At 50.7% G+C, this 15939-nt stretch overlaps 1 long non-coding RNA gene across 2 annotated transcripts in view; it reads left to right on the top strand.

The window, feature by feature from the left end:
• Window positions 1-15939, top strand: part of LOC140403547 (uncharacterized) — a 52324-nt gene that overhangs the window by 1453 nt on the left and 34932 nt on the right. The gene's annotated exons all lie outside the window — the stretch shown is intronic.

Below are 15939 nucleotides of genomic sequence, written 5' to 3'. Positions count from 1 at the left end.
ACTGGTAGTCACTGATGTAAGGTGAACTAATTTATAGTAATCTGAGTTGTAATTGTCTGTGATTTCTGGCGGGAAAACCGATGAGAATCCCGTTGGCTGTTCTGACACAGTTCCCATCGCAATTCACTTAGCAATTTTTATGGAGCTTGGGGAGACTTACTGAATTCTCCCACTGGGGAAATCTGAAGTGGGGAACTAAAGTGACCAGCAAGACAGGCTCCTCAGAGATTGGGATGCCCTTTTTATAGGGAGCCCAAATGTCAACGTTAAGATAAACACCTACACCGTCCCCCCCCCCCCCCCCCCCCAGACACGTGACCCTCACGCAGATATAGGCAACACCCACAACCCTCGACCCTGGAGGGGCAACCTCTCTCGCATCACTAAATGCCCACATCACCCACTCCCACACAGCACAGGCATGAGGGTGACCCGGCACCACCCCATCCATCAATCCTTGTCGGTATCGGGGCATCGCAATTTCCTGAGTGAGCATGCGCTGCTGTGGCGTCGCTGAGAGCCATCCCCACCCACCTATAAAGTCCCCCTCTCTTTCAGGAGCTCCCTCCCCCTCATGCACGCACTTCAGGCCCCCCCTTCAAGCTCCCCCCCCCCCCCTCATTCCCCCTGTTCAGGTCTCCCCTCTTCAGGCCTCCCCTTCCATATCCTCCTTCAGGCCTCCTCCATACATGTCCCCTCTTCAGGCCTCCATATCCCACTTTCAGGGCCATGGTCCTCCTCTTTGGCACTGCCCTTTGCACCATGACACTGTCACAGGCACCCTGGGGCTGCCCATGGTACCCAAGTAGTGCCAACATGGCACTGCCAGGATGCCAGAGCAGCACTGCCAGGGTTCCCGGTTGGCATTACCAGTGTACTGGCCAGTCCCTGACCACCCGCAGGATTTACGCCAGCCATACCCTGTGCCCTGGCGGGGACAGTAAATCCTGGAAGCCGGCAGACTCTGTCCTCGAATGGGTTGCACACATTGAAATATGTTTTAAGAATAATTTAAATATGCCAGTCTGGTTCACGGCCAGCGAGGACATGATCCAAATCCCAGGAATAGTAAGATCGGCGCCTGGTACAGCACCGGGAGAGAATCGCACCCTCTACCTCTGATTAGATCATCCTTCAGTTGTCTAAACTCTCAAGATTCACCTGGATGTATCAGAACAGTCACATACTGATCAATATTCTTCCTCTCTTAATGCTTCCCCATCATTGATAAAAGACTTACTACACTTAATTCATAGAATCCCTACAGTGCAGGAGGCCGAGTCTGCATCGGTCCTCTGAAAGAGCAGCCTTTTTAGGTCCACTTCCATAAGACATAGGAGCGGAAGTAAGGCCATTCGGCCCTGCTCTATTCCCAGAACTCCACCTAAGCTGCACATCGTCAGACACTAAGGGGCAATTTTACCATGGCTAATCAACCTAACCTGCATATCTTTGGACTGTGGGAGGAATCCAGAGCACCACGCAGACACGGGAAGAACGTGCAAACTCCACACAGTCACCCAAAGCCAGAATTGAACCCGGGACCCTGGTGCTGTGAGGCAGCAGTGCTAGGCGCTGTGTCACTATGCAGCCCTGTTGTTCAGGTTCCTTATTCAACTCTGTGACAGTCTCATAATTTTTCCATTGAGACTGGAAGAATTGCCAGTTCACTCTTAAATCTCCCACCCTCTCCATAGGAGCAGGTATTGGAATAATCAAAGCCATAATGGTTCATCCAGCTGTCAGTGTCCTGTACAAAGTTGCAGACCGACATTTTATTTATTTTTAATCTGCTGGCTCTCTGCCAGCTATCAATTCCAACTGCGCACCCCTGACTCCATGGGTGGAATTTCCGCTCCCGCCAGTCAATGGACTTTTGAATGGTTCGCCACATTTTCCAGCCGACCCCCTCTATGACGGGGCCATAGAATTCAGCCCCATGTTCCATGTTGTGTGCAAAATGGTTACTACCTTAAAACCTTTATTTACATATGACATCAGGGGTGACATCATCATGAGTCTGGCAAGTCACAATGTACAAAGGTATTTATCCAAACAGACTTAATGTTGACAATTGTTCATCACAACAGTGACAGTTATGGAACACTTTATGATTAAGTTTTGGTTTGTAACTGCAAAGGCTTTGCTGGGGATTTGTCACTACAAATTACTCTGGAGCACTGTACATTTTAATCTTCATAATCATTTTTATGACTAACCCGTGAGGTTATTGCAAAGCGCTTTATTTGTCCTGACATCTCTTTGAGTCACTCAGTGGCAAATTTTGCTTTATAACACTTCTGTGAAGTACCTTGGGACATTTTGTACGTTAACCAAGCTATATAAATATATGTTATCAGTAAACTGTGATGAATGTAAGAAATTGATATAGATTATATTTCATATATGTGGCAGAAATGTTATTAAAAGCTCCGGTTTAAAATACAAACAGGCAGTATATCTGCTAAAGCTGTACTTACAGTGTCGTAAAAAAGCGAGGTGATCATTCATTTCACCCACTTACTTGGTTAATTTATGAGAGATCGTATTTAGTCCTAGTTAAGCAGGTCATGGAACTTATAATAATAATCTTTATTGTCACAAGTAGGCTTCCATTAACACTGCAATGAAGTTACTGTGAAAAGCCCCTAGTCTTCACATTCCGGCGCCTGTTCGGGTACACAGAGGGAGAATTCAGAATGTCCAAATTACCTAACATGTCTTTTGGGACTTGTGCGAGGAAACCGGAGCACCGGAGGAAACCACGCTAATGTGATACAGTGAGAACGTGCAGACTCCACACAGACAGCAACCCAAGCCGGGAATCGAACCTGGAGCTGTGAAGCAACAGTGCTAACCATTATGCTACCGTGCCGCCTTAGTGGGATACAGATTACGTAATTAATGGGAGGAGCCAGTTTGCCTGTAGTTTTGCATTCCGTTATAGGGGCTGGTTTAGCTTAGTTGGCTGGACTGCTTGTTTGTGATTTGAGCGCGGCCAATAGCATGGGTTCAATTCCCGTACCGGCTGAGGTTATTATGCCTTCCCAACCTTGCCCCTCGTCTGAGGTGTGGTAATCCTCAGGTTAAATCACCACCAGGCAGCTCTCCCTGTAAAGGGGAAAGCGGAGGTCATCTGGTACCCTGGTGACTTTACTTACTTACTAATAGGATTTTAAGTTGAACAGCAGTTTTGCCAAATGCTGGGCTCAAAACAAATAAATCCCAAAGGGTGAATGGTATTTTTCTCTCAAGTCCTCACAGAGGATTATGAGGCACTGACAGTTATTATTTGGGAGTCAGTGGATACTGGGGAGGTATTATGGGATTAGAAATAGGTAAAACAATTGCCATATTTTAAAAAGGTGACAAAGTAGGGCGGCATGGTGATGCAGTGGTTAGCACTGCTGCCTCATGGCACCAAGGACCCAGGTTCAAACCCACCCCTGGGTAACATCCGTGAGGAGTTTGCACATTCTCCCCATGTCTGCGGGGGTCTCAGCCCCACAACCCAAAGATGCACAGGGTAGGTGGATTGGCCACACTAAATTGCCCTTTAATTGGAAAAAAAGAATTGGGAACTCTAAATTGATATTAAAAAAAGGTGACAAAGTAGGCACAGACAACTAGTCTTATCTTCATTCCATATAAAGTCATTGGGGATCATCAGTATGACAATTAGCAACAGTCAACATGGACTCAGAGTGGTAATATCCTAACTGACTAACCTCCTTGACTTCTTCAAGGAAGAGACACATTTTAATGTGGTATTCTTAAGTAAATGGTATGGAAGGGTCATGGTTTTGTTACAGGAATAATAATCCAGGGAATGTGAAATTAAAATCTACTATGGTGGTTTGAGGATTTGAATTCATTTTTTTTTTTAAATTGGACAATGAAAAACTAGTTCACAAATGTAATTCCTGATCTTAAGATGAAGACAAGGTCGTTGATGAAGCAGCTGAAGGTAGCTGAGCTGAGGATATTTCTCTGAAGAATTTCTGCAATACTATCCTGGGGCTGTGATTACTTGCCTTTTCCAACCAGAACCATTTTTTAAAGTTTGTCTAATGGATAATGGGGAAAGTATGCACCTTTCCATACTCCAGTGATGATTTTGAAGGAGTCCATGGTGCACATGCTGATCTTGATGCAAAAGCTGGAGTCATGGTTTAAAGTTTCGAAGGTGTTCATATACCATTCTGGGATACTATAATGTCTAAAGATGTACCAGAGTGTCTACCAATAGGTGCAATCAAATCCTTCTTGAATTCAATGAAATTGATAACAAGTAGCCTCTAATACATTAAGTTTTGCTCCATAATATTCCTGAGTGCAAAGATCTGCTTTGCATGATCTGTCACCCTGGAAACCTGCCTGTTCTTCACAAAGGATATCACCTACTTCTGCTTTCAATCTGTTGATGAGCACTGTACTGAGAACTTTACCTGGTATTGACAGTAGTGTTATGCATCTCCAGTTTTTGTAGTTGCTCAGGTTCCCTTTCTTTGGTAGCTTGATGATTACTCTTCACCTCCAGTCCTCCTCAGTCCATATCTTGTTTAACAGGTCCCCGGGTGCTGTTGTGATGGTGTACTTGTCAAGCTTCAATGGATCTGCTGTATCTTGTCAATCCCAGTTTTGTTGTTTTTAAGGCTCTTGAAGGCTCTTTGGACCTCTGATATGACAATTTCTCTCAGGTTGACATTGGGCTGTTGAGGTACAGTGCTTTATTCAAACATGAACATGGAGCTGGGATTTGGCTGGTCAAGGATCTCCCAAATATGTAACACCCACCTTGCCTCCTGCTCCTCGTCTTGCTACCCTTGCCATTGATTGGTACAATGGTGCAGCTTCTTGCACCAGTCTGTTTCCTTATGATCCTGTACAATGTTTTGGAGTTGTTCCAATTTGCTGCTTCTTGTGCCCACCTGCCTTTTAGCTCAATACACCCTAAGTGAGCAGCACAGTAGCATAGTGATTAGCACTATGGCTTCACAGCGCCAGGGTCCCAGGTTTGATTCCCGGCTTGGGTCACTGTTTGTGCGGAGTCTGCACGTTCTCCACATGCATGTGTGGGTTTCCTCCGGGTGCTCCGGTTTCCTCCCACAAGTTCCAAAAGACGTACTATTAGGTAATTTGGACATTCTGAATTCACCCTCTGTGTACCCGAAAAGGTGCCGGAATGTGGCGACTAGGGGTTTTTCTGAGTAACTTCATTGCAGTGTTAATTTAAGCCTACTTGTGACAATAAAGCTTTTTTTTTTAAATTGTCTTTTCGACAGCTTTTCTTCAAAGCTTTATCCAGTCTTCTGTACTTCCCATCATCTTCTCGTCTTTGCTCTGTTTTTCTTTTCCTGATGATCCCTCTTGATCTTCACCAGCTGTCTTTAATCAGTCAACTTCTACATTGGATCAGGGATCCATTGGTCTTTAGTGCTTCTTCTCCTCTGCCCGATGGTGACTCCTTCACTCTCCTTCAACCCTCTTTTGAAGATTTCCCATTGTTCTGCAATGTTGCCCAACCTCAGTAGTACTTTAAAATTGTTGGAGTGAACCAGCCAGAAATCATCCAACATGTCCTTATCCTTCAGTTTCTCTAGTGCAAATGACCACTGTGACTTTGTGGTTGTTGCCTTCTTTAGCTTCAGATGGATTTTGCCTAACACAAGGTGATGGTCCGATCCTACATCAGCACCGTGACAAATCCACACACCATTTAGGAATTTCCTCTATCTGTTGCTGGTGCATATATCTTATTCAGGGTGTTACCATCGGGAGATCTCCATGATATTTGGGGATGCCCTCATGTTTGAAGAAGGCATTCACAATGCTGAGGCCATTGCTGTTGCAGAAGGCCAGCAGATGCTCGCTGTTTTCATTGAGCATGCTTGCTGATCCATGGGGTCTGATCATACTGTTCAGTATGATGAGCCTTTTCTTTTTGGCTATTGATTTCACCATGAGGACAACTTTGCCATTCCATGGCAATGCCACTTATTGACGGACCTGGATTTCACAGATAACATAGCCTTACTGACCAAAGAATCACATGCATTCCAAGATATGACCAACAGTCTTGAGAGTAACAGTGCCAAGGTTGGTTTATGTATCAGCTGCAAGAAGACTACGAAAGGATCACTGGATGGCAACAAGCTCTGCCATCACCATTGGGCAACAGAACATTGAGGACATTAACCACTTCCCCTATCCAGGAAGCAACATCCTTAGGGAGGGTGATGTGGAGATCAACATTGGCACAAGACCAGAAAAGCCATCTTCCAGCAGCTCCACATGGTCTGGGTCTATCTCCATTAACACAGTCATGAAGCTGTGACTCTACGGGCGGGATTCTCCACTCCCGCGCCGTTGTGAACGCCGTCGAGGTTCACGACGGCGCGGAACAGCCCCGGTCCCGACCGATTCAGGCCCTGACAATGCGCCAGGATCGGGGCCGCGTCATCTACACGCGCCAGTCCTTGTCGCCCGCGTAAAAGCGGCGCCGCATAGTTGACGCGGCCGGCGCCGCATAACGGGCGTCATCCGCGCATGTGCGGGTTGGCCGGCGCCAACCCGCGCATGCGTGGTTGCCGTCCTCTCTAAATCCGCCCCGCAAGAAGATGAGGACGGATCTTGCGGGGCCACGGAAGGAAGGAGGTCCTCCTTCAGAGAGGACGGCCCGACGATCGGTGGGCACCGATCGCGGGCCATCCCACATTCCAGGTGAAGCCCGTTGCAGGATCCCCCCTCGCCCCCCCCCCCCCCCACAGGCCGCCCCCCCCCCAGCATTCACGCACCGCCCACGACTGCAGCGACCAGGTGTGCACGGCGCCGGGGGGAACCCGCCGTTTTGGCCTGGCCGCTCGGCCCATCCGGGCCTCAGAATAGCGGGGGTGCCGGAGAATCGCCATTTTGGGTGTCTCCGGCGATTCTCCGGCCTGCGAAACTCGACCGGGCCGTTCCCGCCGCTTGGGAGAATCGCGGGAGGGCATCGGACCGGCGTCCCCAGAAATTTTGGCGGCCCAGGCGATTCTCGCAACCGGTGTGGGAGTGGAGAATCGCGCCCTACATGTCCAACTTAGTAACAACTGCAATCTATGTCAGTGAGACATAGAAAAGAAGAGCAAAAGAGCATCTTTCACCAATGTTGTCTACATAAGATCCTGGGCATCATATGGAGAGACACCATCATTATTAAAGAGGACTGGTCAGAGATGCTGTGGGACATTGTGAAGGAGAGATGACTTGAGGCTGGTAGGACAAATATTTTGACTCCCATATGTATTGCCAGAAAGGCAGTTGAATGTATTCCACCAAATGGAAGAAGAAAACCTGGTGAAGTATATTCAATAGGTTAGAGTGAAAGAGATTGTGCAGACCGGGACCTGTGGTGTAGTCTTGCAGCCCATTGTTCCACATGGGACCAGAGGAACCACATCTTGAGGTTTTGTGGGGCAGTGGGTAGTGTCCCTGTCTCTAATTCTGAAGTTCCGGATTCAAGTCCCACCCCAGGACTTGATGGTGTTCATAATGCGGGCAAGCAGGTGAGTGTGTCAACCTGCAAATCCTTCAAAACATGCCAATGGCTAGCGGTAAAAGCAGGAGAGATTCCTGGTCAGCCATGCTTCATGTGGAGTGGTGCCCCTCAAGCTATAAGTCCTGGTGACAAACTAGCGATCTGTTCTGGGATTTACTAGCTATGGAAACAGACAAAAGTCTGCCTTAGTGCATGTGGTAATACCAGGTGGATGACCATTGGCTAGACCCAGGTGTCTACCATTGGCTAATGTACATATACTCCGCCTCTCAGGGCGGAGCTAAGAACTAATGCCGTCCCAGCAGCCTTCACTTTCTGTATAGAAGCTGCTGGGAACAGTTCTAGCTGATTAAAGCCTATTAGTTATGACTCACCTTGTCTCAAGAGTAATTGATTGCGCATCAATTTAATCAGCTATTACTTCAGTTGAAAGGATGGATCTCCGCATCAAGCCGGAGTGCCTTCAGCTCAGCCCCCACGCAGACAACTCCGCTGCTATCTTCAAGCATTGGCTGGCGTGTTTTAAGGGCTACCTCGACACGGCCGCCGACACCCCCACGGAAAGGCAGAAAATGCACCTTCTACGCTCGCGGGTCAGCCCTGGGATCTACCCTCTGATTGAGGAGGCGGTGAACTATGATGCAGCTATCGAACTGCTAGAAGGACATTACATCCGTCCTGTGAACCAGGTCTACTCCCGTCACCTGCTGGCAACTAGAAGGCAAAGCCCTGAAGAAACACTGGAAGACTTCTATCGGGCACCGCTAGTGCTGGGCCGAAACTGTGGCTTCCCACCAGTTTCGGGGAACGAGCACACGGAACTTTTAATTAGGGTTGCTTTCGTGGCAGGTATGACTTCCCCCGACATCCTCAGAAGGCTCCTTGAAATGGACACACTGGGTCTCACTGAGGCACGGGCCCTGGCGGGGTCCATGGACGTTGCGTATAAAAACGCGCTGGCTTTTCCACTAACCCCGCAAGCCTACGCGGCGAGACAGCCCGCTATCGCCGCTGGCCAACGCTGTTTCTTCTGCGGGCAGGCGAATTATCCCCACCCGCGCTGCCCGGCCCGCTCTGCCACCTGCAAAGGGTGCGGCAAGAAGGGTCACTATGTTGGGGTCTGCCAGGCCCGCGCAGTGGCCGCGGTCGCCAGTGGCTATCGGCAGCCTTTCTTTCAGGTCCCGGCCATCCAAGGCCCACCGCCGCCCTCCTATCCCCAGGCCGCGTGCGACCCACGGCCGTGGCCATTTTGCCCCCCCGGCCACCACACTGGACGGGTGGGCGCCGCCATTTTGTCCCTTGCCGCCGCCATCTGCGGCATCCCCGGACTCCATGTGCGACCCGTGGCTGACGCCATCTTGGATGGGGCCTCAGGCCCCCAGCACAGCCAAGTACACGCTGCCCGACCAGAACTCTCCTTTACTGCAGCTGGCCTCCGTAACGCTGGACCAGAGTCGGCCCCTGACGCTAGCAAAAGCCACTACAATGATCGCCATCAACAGCCACGTGACGTCGTGCCTGATTGACTCCGGGAGCATGGAAAGCTTTGTGCACCCCGACATGGTAAGGCGCTGTTCCCTTGTCACCCATCCCGTAAACCAAAGGATCTCCTGGCGGGTCACACGCGGTAGAGATAAAGGGGTTCTGCCTAGCGAACCTCATTGTCCAAGGCAGGGAATTCCGCAATTTCCGCCTGTACGTTCTGCCGCACCTCTGCGCAGCCACCCTTCTTGGGCTGGATTTCCAGTGCCATCTGCAAAGCCTGACCTTTAAATTTGGCGGCCCTATACCCCCCCTTACTGTCTGCGGCCTCGCGACCCTTAAGGTCGACTCGCCTTCCCTGTTTGTGAACCTCACCCCGGATTGCAAACCCGTCGCCACCAGGAGCAGACGGTACAGTGCCCAGGACCGGACCTTTATCAGGTCAGAGGTCCAAAGGCTGCTGAAGGAAGGGGTCATCGAAGCGAGCAACAGCCCCTGGAGGGTTCAAGTAGTGGTGGTAAAGACCGGGGAGAAACATAGGATGGTCATCGACTATAGCCAGACCATCAACAGGTTTACGCAGCTGGATGCGTAACCTCTCCCCCGTATAGCCGACCTGGTAAACAGGATTGCGCAATACAAGGTCTTCTCCACGGTGGATCTCAAGTCTGCCTACCACCAGCTACCCCTCCGTAATGGTGACCGCCAGTACACTGCCTTCGAAGCAGACTGGCGGCTCTATCACTTTTTAAGGGTTCCCTTCGGTGTCACGAACGGGGTCTCGGTCTTCCAACGTGAGATGGACCGAATGGTTGACCGGTACGGCTTATGCGCAATGTTCCCGTATCTTGATAACGTCACCATCTGCGGCCATGACCAGCAGGACCTCGACACCAACCTCCGAAAATTTCTCCAGACCGCAAATATCCTTAACCTGACCTACAATAAGGATAAATGCGTGTTTAACACCGACCGTCAAGCCATCCTAGGCTACGTAATGCGAAGTGGAGTCATAGGCCCCGACCCTGAATGCATGCGCCCCCTCATGGAGTTCCCCCTCCCTCACTGCCCCAAGGCCCTAAAGCACTGCCTCGGCTTCTTCAGCTATTATGCACAATGGGTCCCCAATTACGCAGACAAGGCTCGAACACTGATCCAGTCCACAACCTTCCCCCTGTCGATGGAGGCCCGCCAGGCCTTCTGCCGCATCAAAGCGGACATCGCAAAAGCCACGTGCGTGCCGTCGACTAGTTCCTCCCCTTACAGGTCGAGAGCGATGCGTCCGACGTAGCTCTGGCGGCCACCCTCAACCAAGCGGGCAGGCCTGTGACTTTCTTCTCCCGCACCCTCCACGCTTCCGAAATCCGCCACTCCTCGATCGAAAAGGAGGCCCAGGCCATAGTAGAAGCTGTGCGACACTGGAGGCATTACCCGGCTGGCAGGAGATTCACTCTCCTCACGGACCAACGGTCGGTTGCCTTCATGTTCGATAATGCACAGCGGGGCAAGATTAAGAACGACAAGATCTTGCGGTGGAGGATAGAACTCGCCACCTACAATTACGAGATCTTGTACCGTCCCGGGAAGCTGAACGAGCCTCCTGATGCCCTGTCCCGCGGCACTTGTGCCACTGCACAAGTGGGCCGCCTCCAATCCCTCCACAAGGACCTCTGCCACCTGGGGGTCACTTGTTTCTTTCATTTCATCAAGACCCACAATCTGCCCTACTCCATCGAGGAGGTCAGGACAGTCACAGGGACTGCCAAATCTGCATGGAGTGCAAACCGCACTTCTACCGGCCAGAGAGGGTGCACCTAATAAAGGCTTCCCGCCCCTATGAACGCCTCAGCATGGATTTAAATGGTCCCCTCCCCTCCACCGACTGCAACACGTACTTCCTGAATGTGATTGATGAATACTCCCGTTTCCCATTCGCCATCCCCTGCCCAGACATGACCACAACCACCATCATCAAGGCCCTCCAGGGGATCTTTACACTGTTCGGTTTCCCCGCATACATACACAGTGATGGGGGTCCTCCTTTATGAGTGACGAACTGCGTCAATTCCTGCTCAGCAAAGGCATCGCCTCCAGCAGGACGGCCAGTTACAACCCCCGGGGAAACGGGCAGGTAGAAAGGGAGAACGGAACGGTCTGGAAGACCGTCCTGCTGGCCCTACGGTCCAGGAATCTCCCAGGCTCCCGCTGGCAAGAGGTCCTCCCGGTGGCCCTTCACTCCATCCGGTCGCTGCTCTGTACTACCACAAACCAGACACCTCATGAACGTCTCCTTGTTTTCCCCAGGAAGTCCTCCTCTGGGACCTCGCTCCCAACCTGGCTAGCGACACCCGGACCCGTCCTGCTTCGGAGACATGTGAGGGCGCACAAGTCGGACCCGTTGGTTGGGAGGGTCCACCTGCTGCATGCCAACCCCCAGTACGCCTACGTAGCATTCCCCGATGGCCGCCAAGACACGGTCTCCCTTCGGGACATGGCGCCTGCCGGAGCCCCACGCGCACCGGCATCATTGCCCCCACCCCCACCCTCCCCGCAGCACCTGACCGGAGGGTCAGTACTGCCAGCGCCGAACAAGCACTGACGCCCCCTACAGGCGTCCCTCCCCCCTGCCCACCTTTCGCCCCAACAGCGCCGCCTAGGGGTGATGAAGCTGCCTGGGAGGAAGACACCACGTTCCCGGTGTTGCAACCGCCAGGGCCCCCACCAGGATCATCGCCGAAGCTCAGACGCTCAAGAAGGACGACCAGGCCACCCGATCGACTGATTGCTGCACCATGAACACTTTTCTGTTACCCTCGACATCACGGTACCTCCATACCTGGTCCTACCATGCAAAAGGCGACATTAACACTGGCCATCACCCTGCCGGGTTCTTTTTAACAGGGGGTGAATGTGTTAATACCAGGTATTGCAGTACCTGAGAGGTGGATGGCCATTGGCTAGACCCAGGAGTCTACCATTGGCTAATGTACATAGCTCCACCCTGAGAGGTGGAGTAGAAGAACCAATGCCATCCCAGCAGCCTTCACTTTCTGTATCGAAGCTGCTGGGAACAGTTCTAGCTGATTAAAGCCTATTAGTTATGACTCACCTTGTCTCGGGAGTAATTGTTTGCGCATCAGTGCACCACTAGGTGCGCGAAGAGAATTGGAATTACTATATTGCACCTACAGAATAAGAAAATTTGGTTGATTTAATTTTGCTGGAAAAAATCACTTAATGTTAACCATATTGGTATGTAGGAGAAATTGTGTCACCTTGAAGTGATAATTCAGAGAAAACTTTGTTCACATTCAATGTAGTCATTACCATAAGAGGGGTGACAATTCCAGGCAGCGGAGGTATTCAGGTCAAAGCCTCCCTGTATATGTGCAATGTTGCCGTCTTCTGTTCAGATCTGCTGTCAGTTTGTAGACTGATGAGCATCTGCAACCAATTAAAATTGCCCTCAGGAGCCAAAGTAAATCATGGCAAGAGCGAGGTCATATTCCTGGGGAACTGGGTCAACCAATTCCTCAGGTCAGACTACCTGAAGGTGCAACAATATGGTTCGGAGGTACGATGTGTGCACCAAATACTGGAAGGAATGTGTAGCCATGGTTAAACAAAAACATAGCATGCGAGAACAATGCTCACTTTCCTTTGCAGATAAGAATCTGGTCATCAGGTGTGAGGCACTCTTTGTGGTTCTGTGGCACAGGCCTGGCCCATACACCACTTCTATGCCATGGTGATTACTCGAGCTATCTTCCGCTTCGTCTGGGAATTGAAAATAGAGTGTGTCTACAGGGACACAACTCACAACTGTCTATATGGGAGGAAGGGGGGGGGGGTTGCACAAGAATATACCCAATGTAGCCCACATACTAATGGCCACCTTTGGGTGTGCCTGCATCAAGCTATACATAGAACCTCGGTATGCTGAGGTTCTATTTATCCTCAGTCTGGCTGCATTCACGCGGCATACCTAATCCAGTTGAATTGTACCGTACTACCTGTCGCTTCATGGCAAAGTTTATGCAGAAAACACATTAAACCCCAAGTCCATCAGGCAATGGTCCACACGTCATGACCTTGAGGCCCAGCGGGAAAAGGTAATGGTGGATCCTGTCAGGTGGTTCCCTGAGCAGACTCCCAAAAGTGAATTCGCAGAATGCCTCATTGCCAGAACTTTCAAACAAGCACCAAGACGTAGTTTTGCTGGTGGTGAGAAAGGCGCTATCCGTCAGATCCTTCCTACATGCTTGGAGTCTCACCTCCCCTCTGGATGCTGCCCTTGAGTAGGCTGTGGTAGAGAGGAGACCATCACCTAAATGGAATGTGCCTTTCAAAGAAGGTGTGGAAAGAGATGCAGCGGTTTGTGATGCAGGACTCTTGCTCTGTGGGCTGTTGTTCCAATCTCAGTCGAGACCAAAACATTTCAAAACAAAAAAATCCAAAATCAAGAGTTATTTACTGAAAGAATGAAGCCATAAGATTCCTCAGTTTGACACAAAATAGTTTTTACCTAAAAACAGTCGAACACAGGAAACACTGAACTGCCTCATCTCCTGTCCTCTAAAACCTAGAGGTGTAGGTGTAGGTGTAGGTGTAGGTCCCATGGTGGAGACCATGGCGAAGACGGAAGGAAAAGAGTGCCTCCACGGCACAGGCCCGCCCGCGGATCGGTGGGCCCCGATCGCGGGCCAGGCCACCGTGGGGGCATCCCCCGGGGCCAGATCGCCCCGCGCCCCCCCAGGACCCCAGAGCCCGCCCGCGCCGCCTTGTCCCGCCGGTAAGAGAGGTGGTTTAATCCACGCCGGCGGGACAGGCATTCCAGCAGTGGGACTTCGGCCCATTCGGGCCGGAAAATCGCCGGGGGGGGCCCGCCAACCGGCGCGGCGCGATTCTCGCCCCCGCTGAATATCCGGTGCCGGAGAATTCGGCAACCGGCGGGGGCGGGATTCACGCCAGCCCCCGGCGATTTTCCGACCCGGCAGGGGGTCGGAGAATCCCGCTCCATGTGTACTAAATGAGTGTTGCAGTTTTTCAATCATCACCTTCGAAGTAGTGGACAACATCCTGTGGACCTGTAGACACTTTGAATGAGCGTCCACAATAATGATAAACATGGAGCCCTGGAAGGGATTATTCATATGCCGTTATTAAGAGGGCGCATCTATAGATCCGGACTGCCGCGGTGGGTGGGATAACCTTATCCTCCTTGAAGTCCCAACAATGGTTTGTGGTCTGTCAGTATCGTAAATTGACGTCCACACATGATGGAACTTTGCTGACTGCAAAAACCATGGCCAGTCCTTCATTTTCAATTTGTGCGTAGTTTCTCTCTGCTGAGGCCACTGTTCTGGGGGCGAGTGCAATTGGCCGTTCTCTACTATCATCCATATGGTGTGACAACACAGCGCCAATGCCGTACAGTGAGGCATCACACATGACTATCAGTGGTTTGGCAGGATTGTAGTGCATTAGCAGGCCGGATGAAGTCAATTGCCTTTTTACTAGAGTAAATGCCTCTCCCTGTGGCTCTCTCCATGCCCATGGCCTTTTTTTTTCCAGCAGGGGGACTAGCAAGGTTACGAGTCCAGGAATGAATTTTCCATAATAATTCACGAGCCCCAGAAATAAACGCAGCTCAGTTGTGTTCTCCAGCGTGGGGGTCTGTTGAGTTACTCTCGCCTTCTCTTACCGGGTGTAGTCCATCCCAGTCTACACAATACACCAAGTAAATGACCTCCCTGGCAAGGAAGACTCCCTTCTCTTTCTTGAGGCGGACCCCCAATTCTGAAAAATGGTAGAGCACCTCGCCCAAGTTGCTTAGTGTTCTCACTCCGTAGTACCCGTGACCAATACATTATCCAAATAAACCGCCATAAGTGGCAGCCCCCTCAGAATGTTTTCCATGGTGCGTTGATAAAGGGCACAGGCCGATGACACACCAAAGGGTAATCTAGTATACTCATAAAGGCCCCGAAAGGTAATTATGGTCACGTATTGACTGGACTCAGGGTCTAATTCCAATTGGAGATATGCATGACTCATTTCAAGCTTTGTAAAGGAATGACCTCCAGCCAATTTCACATACAAATCTTCAATTCGCGGCATTGGAAACCTGTCCAATTGGGAGGTCCTATTCACTGCTAATTTGTAGTTGCGCAAAGTTGAATAGTTTTAAGGACGGGGACTACGGGTGCTACTGTGCCAGCAAGCAATAAAAGGTGCGGGCTCAAGGTTAATGTCTACCTTGGGTGGGGCGTGGGTTTGTTGGTGGCCCTGTTGGTGGCCCTGTGGCTTTCGCTCCCTGCAGCTTCTCTGGCTGCATGCCCCACCTCATCTAGGGTCTCCCTAGCACAGTAATTAGTACTGTTGCTTCACAGCGGCAGGGTCCTGGGTTTGATTCCCGCTTGGGTCATTGTCTGTGCGGAGTCTGCACGTTCTTCCCATGTGTGCATGGGTTTCCTCCGGGTGCTCCGGTTTCCTCCCACAAGTCCTGAAAGAGGCACTTGTTAGGTGAATTGGATATTCTGAATTCTCTCTGTGTACCCGAACAGGTGCTGGGGTGTTGCAATTAGGGGATTTTTACAGTAACTTCATTGCAGTGTTAATGTAAGCTCACTTGTGACACTAATAAAGATTATTATTATGGAGTCGAGAGGCGTAGTGGATTGCCTATTAGCATCCACTCAGTCTTAGATCCATAGACCTGGCCTTGGCATTGTTCACCCAAGGTCAGGGGTCCGAGAGTTCCCATTTTGGGGGTGCCGTATGCCAGGAGGGGCAGGTCCCACACTGTTCATTTCCATCCCTTGGAGTTCCTGTACTCCCTTTTCTGCACTTTCTCATGAAAAAGAGTGGTTTGGTCCATAACCTCCTTTGGGTTGCCATATTGTTCATGCCACAAACCA

This window comes from Scyliorhinus torazame, chromosome 2, assembly GCF_047496885.1.
Source record: "Scyliorhinus torazame isolate Kashiwa2021f chromosome 2, sScyTor2.1, whole genome shotgun sequence".
Classification (NCBI taxonomy): domain Eukaryota; kingdom Metazoa; phylum Chordata; class Chondrichthyes; order Carcharhiniformes; family Scyliorhinidae; genus Scyliorhinus; species Scyliorhinus torazame.
The sequence above is the reverse complement of the archived record's forward strand: the minus strand, read 5'-3'. Positions and strand labels throughout refer to the sequence as shown.